General features: G+C 36.4%; 1 long non-coding RNA gene across 2 annotated transcripts; it reads left to right on the plus strand.

Annotated features, from left to right (window-relative positions):
* The first annotated feature begins 604 nt into the window (after positions 1–604).
* Positions 605–6,443, plus strand: LOC134334682 (uncharacterized). Of its 2 annotated transcripts, none has more exons than XR_010015508.1 (3): positions 605–712; positions 1,082–1,122; positions 6,202–6,443. It is a non-coding gene; the product is annotated as an uncharacterized LOC134334682 (long non-coding RNA). The 2 variants fall into 2 exon arrangements; XR_010015509.1 differs by having other exon boundaries at positions 6,218–6,443.
* The last annotated feature ends 2,817 nt before the right edge of the window (positions 6,444–9,260 follow it).

Raw genomic sequence — 9,260 nt, forward strand, 5'->3', positions numbered from 1 at the left:
GTCCCACATTTGAAGTAAACGCCAGCAGGTGCACGTGGGTAACGTTAAATCACCAACAGGATGTTGGCTACAAGGTGTGCACCATCACGGATGCTGTCAAGGTAAAGAAGCATCGGAGAAGCAACAGCAGCGAAAAAAAAGTCTTTAAAGCATTTAACGTAGCCGAGCTTGAAAAGAACCACAAGACAGATTAGATCAAAACAAGAGCGCACTTCATCCCGTCCATGTGTCCACTAAAGCAACCAAAAAGAAACCATCAAGCCAGCTCAGATGCGTGTCCTTCAGGCTGGGTTGTCTCCCGTCAGTGAGCTGAAAGATGCTAGAAAGGACAGGATGTGTATGACATGACGTGATCAGTGCGGTACTGGAGCTCCTCACGCAGCCTTCAGTGATCTGAATGTTCCCGCAAAGCGCACCAGCCAGACTTATTCACAGCCCCGTGACGTCACACCGGGCTGAGACCAATCAGCGTCTATCCGTTCAAGTGACCATTAGCTGTGCGCTCGCCGCTGCGCCCGCGCACTCGCTCCTATTTATAGGGAACACAGCAAAGCAATTGTCAAAAAAGTGTCATATCTTGGTAAATGTTGGGGATAGCCCGATAGACGCAGATCAATGATGTATTTATAACAGCGCTTATAACAGTAGTAGTCTTATAATCCAAAAGTCTTATTCTCGACTGGGCAAAGAAGACGGAGAATATGATATAAAGGTAGGCATTTTAAGGCTTTATGCTTTCCTTATCTATACACTAGATGTGCTACTAGATGTTTTGAGTACTCATGTCGTATGAATTAAGGTTGTAATGATTTATGTTATTAAAAAAGCTAAAAAATCTACATTTGCAAATGAGACACATATAAATGTATAATATTACGAAAATATATAATATTACCAATAATTGGACCAAGTTCACTGACAGCTGCAATGCTTCATTCTATATTTGGTAATTCCTGACAGAAATCTATGAACCCTTTGCGTAATCGCTATCAGAAAAACAACATATTGTTGAAAAAAACCTGTTGTATTTTATTAACTGATAAAGATAGCGTTTCTTTTTTTTTTTTTTTTTTTAATGTAGTGACCAACTGGGTGAGAAAGACGAGAGGATATTTTTGTAAGGTGGGTATTTCTTTTGTGCGCTTTTTTTAAAATATCAACTAAATATTGTAATATTGTGATATATATATATTTTGTGTTTGTGTCCAAATACGATATGTAAAATGTTGTTGAATGTACCTTTAATCAGCAAGGTTTGTCACTAAAATAAATTAGTTGCAAACTGATTCAATAGATTTGCCATTTTAGGATTCTAATATGTATTACATTTTAACAGTTTATTTGGTCAAGCAATTTAAGTCAGGTTTTATCCAAATAAATAAGTCTAAACCATTGTAAACTTTGTAAACTTTCAGTTCTTTGGAATACACAGTGCCTTTCAGATTGGCACACGTGCCTCCTGATAAGATGCAGTTCAAAGCAATCGTGTGGATCACTTCAGAGCTGAATCAGCAAAGTGTAAAGAACATTTACTGACTGGTGTCGTCCTTTGGTCCTTTTGTTAAAAGAGAGAAAGCGAAAGACGAAAAGGCTCTAAAGTTAACAGGAAGGCTGAATCATCTTAGTATCTCCTAATGGCCCGCACACACTTTGGTTAGACCAATAAACATCAAGACACGTTTATTCCCTAACTCTCCAGCATCTTTAATTCCACTATTAAACAGCGTGTATTATGTAAAAAAAGCAGATATTTTTAACACCACAGTATTATTTTAAACAGTTATACCAAAGTAGCTTTAATTTTGCTTGCTTATTATTTTAGTAAATAATTACATTTAGTAATAGTTTCAACTGTAAGGTCTTTTATGTATCAGCTGTATTTAGCTCACAAAATATTTATTCTTTTAAGGTAACTAGATAAAGCTGATCTACAATCTCCTACACCTTTAAAGCATAAAACGTTTTGTGAGGTTCATTACAATGTTAATTACAATTACAATAAAAAAAAGTCAGAAGAGCATTTGCTCACTGAAAAGCCTAAGTCTGGAAAGCAACACTAAATCATTTAAACTCACAACATGTACCCTGAAAATAATATGAAACTGCAGCCACTTTTGGGACACTAACTGTTATACTCGACTAACTGTACCTGGGTTGCAGAAAGTGGCAGTGACTAAAGGCTGCATGGATAAACCACATCCAAGGTGTTCCAAAGAACTTTAATGGAAAAGTCACACGAAAGATACACTTACATAGGATAATATAATAATAAGATATCTCTCCTAGATTACTTACTTAAAACTTTAAAAGCCAACTTTAAAAGCCCCCCCCCCCCCCCCCCATACACACACACTGTAAAATATAGTGGTGAAAGGCGCTTAGTGGAAAGCACACTGGAAAAAAATAATCGTTGACGTTTTATTATTTCTTAAATGTTCTTTTTAAAGCAGAGTACAGTTTTCCTTTTAGTATTTAGTAAGACAATTAGTGTTTGATTTAAATAGGCTAATAAGTTCATAATCAAAACGATTGATTTCCCTGGTTGTGACAAACATTTCTTCCCACCAACTGTCCAAACATACGCACACGCAGCACTTTTTTCTGTTATCTTTCTCCCATGGCAGCCGGTACAAGTTGTAATGATTGGAACTGAATCTGAATCAATAAGGATTCTCTCAGTTCTCTGTACACACGCGCTGATTCTCATGTAAAGTGGAACCCAGTTGGGTTCGGTGAGAGGGTCACTGACGGCTGACTGTGTGGGGAGAGCCCGTCTTTACTGGGATATGACTGTGTGGGGAGAGCCCGTCTTTACTGGGATATGACTGTGTGGGGAGAGCCCGTCTTTACTGGGGGATAACTGGAGGGCCTGTGGTGTTTAAAAAATGAGAACATTTCCGTACTTGGGCTTTATCCACAATTTAAAATACACTCATTAAAAAATAAAACAGCATAAAAATACGAGAAAAACAACAACAGTAATTTATATTTACGTATGTATTTTATTATGTTTATTTATTTAAAATTAAAACGGTAATAAACGAAAGTTGATAATTTTGTGTTTAGTGCTTCTTTATAAAAGTTCTTGTCATAACAGACCGCGTTGATCTTGATTTTGGAAAAGGGACAGTGCTAGAGGTAAGGGACAGTGCGAGAGGGAAGGGACAGTGCGAGAGGGAAGGGACAGTGCGAGAGGGAAGGGACAGTGCGAGAGGGGCGAGAGGGAAGGGACAGTGCGAGAGGGGCGAGAGGGAAGGGACAGTGCGAGAGGGGCGAGAGGGAAGGGACAGTGCGAGAGGGGCGAGAGGGAAGGGACAGTGCTAGAGGGAGCTATCGATCGAGAAAATGCCTCTCGACACCGATCCGCTCCCCCAGCTCTGTAGTACGCATGCTCACAGCAGGATATGAACTGAAGCTTCAACAGCATAAACATGATAGTAAACAGAATAAATTAACAGTACTTTTAAAATGATTACCGTAAATATCGTACTATTTCCTACTATTTTATTATGTTAACATAGACCTACACTATTTGGTAAAAAAACATAGTTAATAGCCTGCACAATTAAAAAAATCTCTCTATATAGGCCTATATTTAAAAAGGATTCGTTAATTTATTAATGTATTCATTAATAATTTATTTATTAATAATGATGCATATATTGTACATATACATTACAGTACGCTCACTAGACAACTCCTTAATACTTTGTTTGTTTTAGTTTTGCTATTCCGCTATAAAAACTTAACTTTTTAAGTAAAGATGGAGATAAAAATATTAGTTTAAAACAATCCTTAAAGGTGTTAAACCAAAATATTATCAAATAAATCATTTAATAGATTGGCAAGCGTAGGTTTCCCCATCATATCAATTATTTGAGTTATCAGGTGCAACAAATAAACAAACAACAGCAACAACAAATAATAATTAATACTTTATTTTCAGTTTCAAATACCGTAAAATAATTAAAATATAAAATAATATCGACTTTTTAATTTACACAGCAGTGTGACAGCAGAACAGCTAAATCTGTGTCCTTAATCACGACAGAAAATTGAGCAACATTTAATTTTTTAGCAAATCAAAATCCACTGCCTGCCTCACAGATAGAGGAATCGTTCATATAGTGCCAGCTAATGTAGTTTTTCCATGAGCATGAATACAAAATGTGATGTTTTGGTGATGTTTTATTGTATTTAATTTAACTGCTCATAGACATTCTTCCAGTACTCACTCGTATTATTTTAGCAAAGATTTAAAGTTTCGTTTAAACAAACAAGAAGAAAAGTTTTTATATGCAGTGATATTTATTTATCTGACCTGCCTGTATATAATTTATACAATTTAATGATACCAAGCTTTTAAAATTTGCAAAATACCATGATCTCAGATAGTGCAGGTTTGAGTTGACACTATTTAGTGTCAATAATTTTATTAAAAATGCTTAATGCTAAAAAATAACACCACCACTACAAACAATACAAATACGTTGTACTACCTATCAGAGACAAACATGCTGTTGAGATCATTTAAAATACTGTTTGTTTTCTATTCTGACGTTTTTATGTAACTTTATGCACTATGTATAATTTGATGAACTATGCTATGTAACTAATAATTAGATAATTATCTGAATTAGCCAATGCCGCTGTTTCTAAAAAATAAACAATAACTTTATGTTTACAGTATGACTATATGTATATTAATATATATCTATGTAACATAACATTTGTTAATACAACGTTGTGCAATATGTATTTTATTATTTATAATTCGGAAATTTCGTTTTCTTTTTCATTGTTCAGATTTTGACCTCCCTTTTGTTACTAGATCTATAGGTGTGTCACATTAACCCGTTGACACTGGGTGAGATGGGCATTACAGGGCAGTATGTGATTTTGGACTGTGCGGCCAGGCTGCGACTTCAGTAATAAAGTGAGAAATATTAGTTCTGACTCGAGCTTTGATCAGCTGAGCGCACCGCGAGCGCCCGGAGCTCGTGCAGACGGAGGGGTGGGGGATTTGGACCACGAGCTCGTGTGTGTGTGTGTGTGTGTGTGTGTGTGTGTGTGTGTGTGTGTGTGTGTGTGTGTGTGTGTGTTAGCTTTTTTTTATTCATGAGACTGACGTTAGTGCAGTGGTCTGCATTATGGGTCCAAATGTCGAATTGCAAGATTGGAGAGCCGTGCAAAGTGTGTTTTTTTAGATCTCGTGAGGGGAAATGACCAAACAATCCGAGCATGTCGCGCTTTTGATGGAAATCAAACATCACACGTGGCGTTTGATTCAGTGTTATTGCTTATTTGCGCTCAGTTTTGTACTTTTTGAAAGACAAATACAGATTCTGTCATTTAAAATTAATATGATATAAAGCAACAAGAGCAAATCAATTAATAAAACTGTTATTTCACTTGTCACAGAATGTATCAAGTCAGTTGCAATAATGCATCAGCAGTATTTAAATAAGATGTCTTAAGTCTAAGTCTATAGGTGTGTTACATTAACCGGTTGACACAGGGTGAGATGGGCTTTGCAGAGCAATGGGCATGGGCATTGCAATGGGCATGCGGAGCAGTAGCTTATCGTTATCTTTTTGTTAGTATTTATTAAAGCAGCACTTTCTCTGATTTCGTTGAAAGATGTAGCTTAATTGAGTCAGCAAAGATAATACACTCAAACCAAATCACAAACTGCACTGGAAAGCCCAAAAGAATCATTTAAAATTAAAACCTGATCAGATTTTGCAGTTTTTTTTTTGTTTTTTTTACAATAAATGAATCCTAACAATCAGCATATTAATCGCAACACATACAAACAAAATGTGGTATAACAGTGTCAAACATTTAAGCAAATATTTTATATATTTATTTATTTATTAGGATTTTAACGTCATGTTTTAAACTTTGGTTACATTCATGACTAAAACAGTAGTTACTCATTACACAAGATTCATCAGTTTACAAGTTTATTGTCAAACACAGTCATGGACAATTTTGTATCTTCAAATCACCTGACCTGCATGTTTTTGGACTGTGGGAGGTAACCAGAGCGCCCGGAGGAAACCTATTTGAGTCGACAGTGCTACCCACTGAGCCACCCACAAATTATTTAAAAATATAATGCAATAGTGATAAAAAATTATATATAAAAAAAATAACATGTATATTCTTCACTGTTTATGCGATGAACACTCCTGCAAGGCTACTTTGACTGCAGACTGCGCATCCGAAGACCACGTGATCCAGAGAGGCCGCGACCTGTCAATCACCGGCTCTGTGATGCTGGTGAGGAAGCCTGCAGCATGCCCAAACCCATTACAGAGTGAAGCACGACTCAGGCAAGAGTACTGCAATATTTCACCAATTGCACTGCCTTCCCATCATGCTTTGTAGTGTTTTCTGCACATTTGACAGCGCTCAAATAAAGAGATCCTTAAACAGAAGTGCAATGGTTTCTTCTCTCTGTTAAGTAGCTGTTTTAATGAATCCAAAATCCCTGTTCGATCTCAAAACAACACATTCACCAAAGTCTGGCACTTCTGCCAACTAGTGCGAGACTGTGTAAGAGGACCAAACAAACACGTCAGGGTGTTTCACTATTGACCAACAGCTCAACATAAACATTTTCCTGACTTTCCAACTTTGCTGCAGACTGGCAAGAGAAATTCAATAGAGTCTATAGATCCGTTCGATCAGTGGAACACTCATTCATTGCCTAAGACCAATAAGCACACACTGAAATAAGAAGAAATCTGGATTATAACTAATGTCATTTAAAAGTTTGGAGTTTGGGATTGGTTGGCATGTGTCACAAAAACATTCTTAATCTCATTACATCTGCAGAAATGTGAATTCAGCTAAATAGGGGGAGAACAGTGTTTGTTGGCACTGTTCCTTTTATGTAGGTAATGGGGGTGGTAAGTAGTGATGCAGCATTACTTTTATTACTATTTATCAAAACACCCCATTGTTTTAATCTGCTAGACTGCTGGATATTATAAAATAGAACTAGAGGGGAGAATGAGCTTGTCTGGCGATGTGTTCATTTTAAAGATCATTAAAGTCACTGTTACAAACATGTAACATTACAGCATTTGCCCCCTTGAACTACAGTGATCAGTATTTAGGCTTATAATCCAGTGATTTAAAGATGGGGTTTTTCTATGTTTGTGTTAAAATGAACCATATTAATAAAGAAAAAAACTGAATAGAGCCTATTGATCTACTCAATTATCAGACTTTTTTTGTTGTTTGCTGTGCCATGACCATGGTCAGTAGGTATCTTATAAGGATACAACATGAGGAAATATGCTACTATATCCAAGCAATATGTCCTTTGTTGTATCGCTGGGAACTAAACTGGATGGAACTAAACTGGAGGCATTAAAGAGAAATGGGCTTGATTAGGAAGCATGGGAAGCATGTATTAAAAAAAAAAAATTACGTTAATAAATAAAAAGCCCAATTAAATATGGTATTATTCCTAATCGGTTACAACATTATTTCATGGTAAACCTGCATTATCTTCAGCCAACCTGCTGTATACCAATATATTCATATTGCCATAGGAACAATTCTCCATAAACATTGCTTCCACCATCATTTACATTTACGGCTTTTAGCAAACACTTTTATCCAAAGCGACTTACAATTATGACAGAATACAGTGCAAGCAACTGAAGATTAAGGGTTTTGCTCAGGGATTCAACAGTGGTAACCTGGTGGTGTTGGGGCTTGATCACTTGATCACTAGTCCAGTATCTTAACAACTAAGCTACCATTGCCATGTATCTATCACCCCCCACCTTTTATGTTTAAATTCTACTGACGTCAGTGCTACTAAAATATAGTATTAAGATCTATAAACCTAACCTTATTTATTTCATTTTAATTAACACACAAGTCAAATATTCTGTTTAACATGCTCCAAATGTAAAGACAATGTTTAAATGTTATTTGTGTTATTATAATACAAGATCTAAACACTCCTGACTAATTTAAAGAATTAAAAATGTTGTTTAATTCAGATGGATGAGCTGTACAATCACATTCATTTAGGGACAGTGTGGTTGCAAGTGTTTTTATTACAGATAAATTCTTGCCTGATACGACTAATTACTCAACTGAGACCAGCAAATGAAACAAGTGGATTAAGGTGTATGAAAACCTGTAGCCTCCCTGGCACTTTATGGATGAGATTGGACACCAGTGTGCTAATAAATGGAATTTCTGTGATATATGATTAAACTAAAAGACTAAAAACTCTGCCAGCCAGCTCTCCCTTATGCCCTTTATTTTAAAATATCTCTTCAATCTGCAGAAATTTGCATTTAACTGAAAAGATTACATAAATTGAGATTTATCCATTAGTGTCTATATCCAACTATTTAAACTCCCATTTGCACTTTATATCTAACAAGCTGGGACGTCTCTTTCAAGTAAAAGCTGGCCAGGATATTAATACAACATAGACTGGCACAAATGAACACTAAATGGTCTAATAGTTTTTCATGGTAAGCTCGGTACAATAAAAAGTTTGGAGTATCTACCATCATGCCAGCTCACTGATTAGATCTAGCTCTATTATTATATTATTCCCTGTTGGGCAAGAATGGAAAGGAGCAGCACTGGGCTGTAGTTTAGATTAATGGATCCCCGCACTTCTCCTGCAGCATGGGTGAAAGGGCCACAATCACTAATGATTATAATATAATGGTAGGCGATAAGCACTCGCTTTGTGATGGAATCACACACTGGGCCATGCTCAAGGGACTCACAGCAAAACAAACACACAAGCTTCATGTGTAGCTCCTATCAAACATGCCAGAACTGGAACACAGTGCATGGATTTTGTCCTTTATACATTTTTCTTTTTTGTAACAGCAGAAAATATATATACACTAGCTACAATGGGCACATCATACCTGTATAAAGAACCTAGCAACAAATGAAGGTTCCTAATTTAAATGTGCTCAGTGGCCACCTGGCCTGGCACTCAATAGACACAGTTGGTCGTGTCTGAGGGAGGAGAGACCAAACAGGCTTTTACCTCATTGACACTGCAGCAGATTCTCCTAAAGTCTGGTTGATGGGCCAACAAAAGTAATAGAGGTAACACACATAGCCTAATCTTTAATCTACCCAAATTTCAAAAACATGTCCCTATTGTATTTGGGTAAAGTTACACTGGATAACATTTAATCATGCTTACTATTACAAATAAGGTAGGGATAACGAAACAAATTGTTAACACTGAGAAA

Source organism: Trichomycterus rosablanca, chromosome 20 (genome assembly GCF_030014385.1).
Source record: "Trichomycterus rosablanca isolate fTriRos1 chromosome 20, fTriRos1.hap1, whole genome shotgun sequence".
Taxonomy (NCBI): domain Eukaryota; kingdom Metazoa; phylum Chordata; class Actinopteri; order Siluriformes; family Trichomycteridae; genus Trichomycterus; species Trichomycterus rosablanca.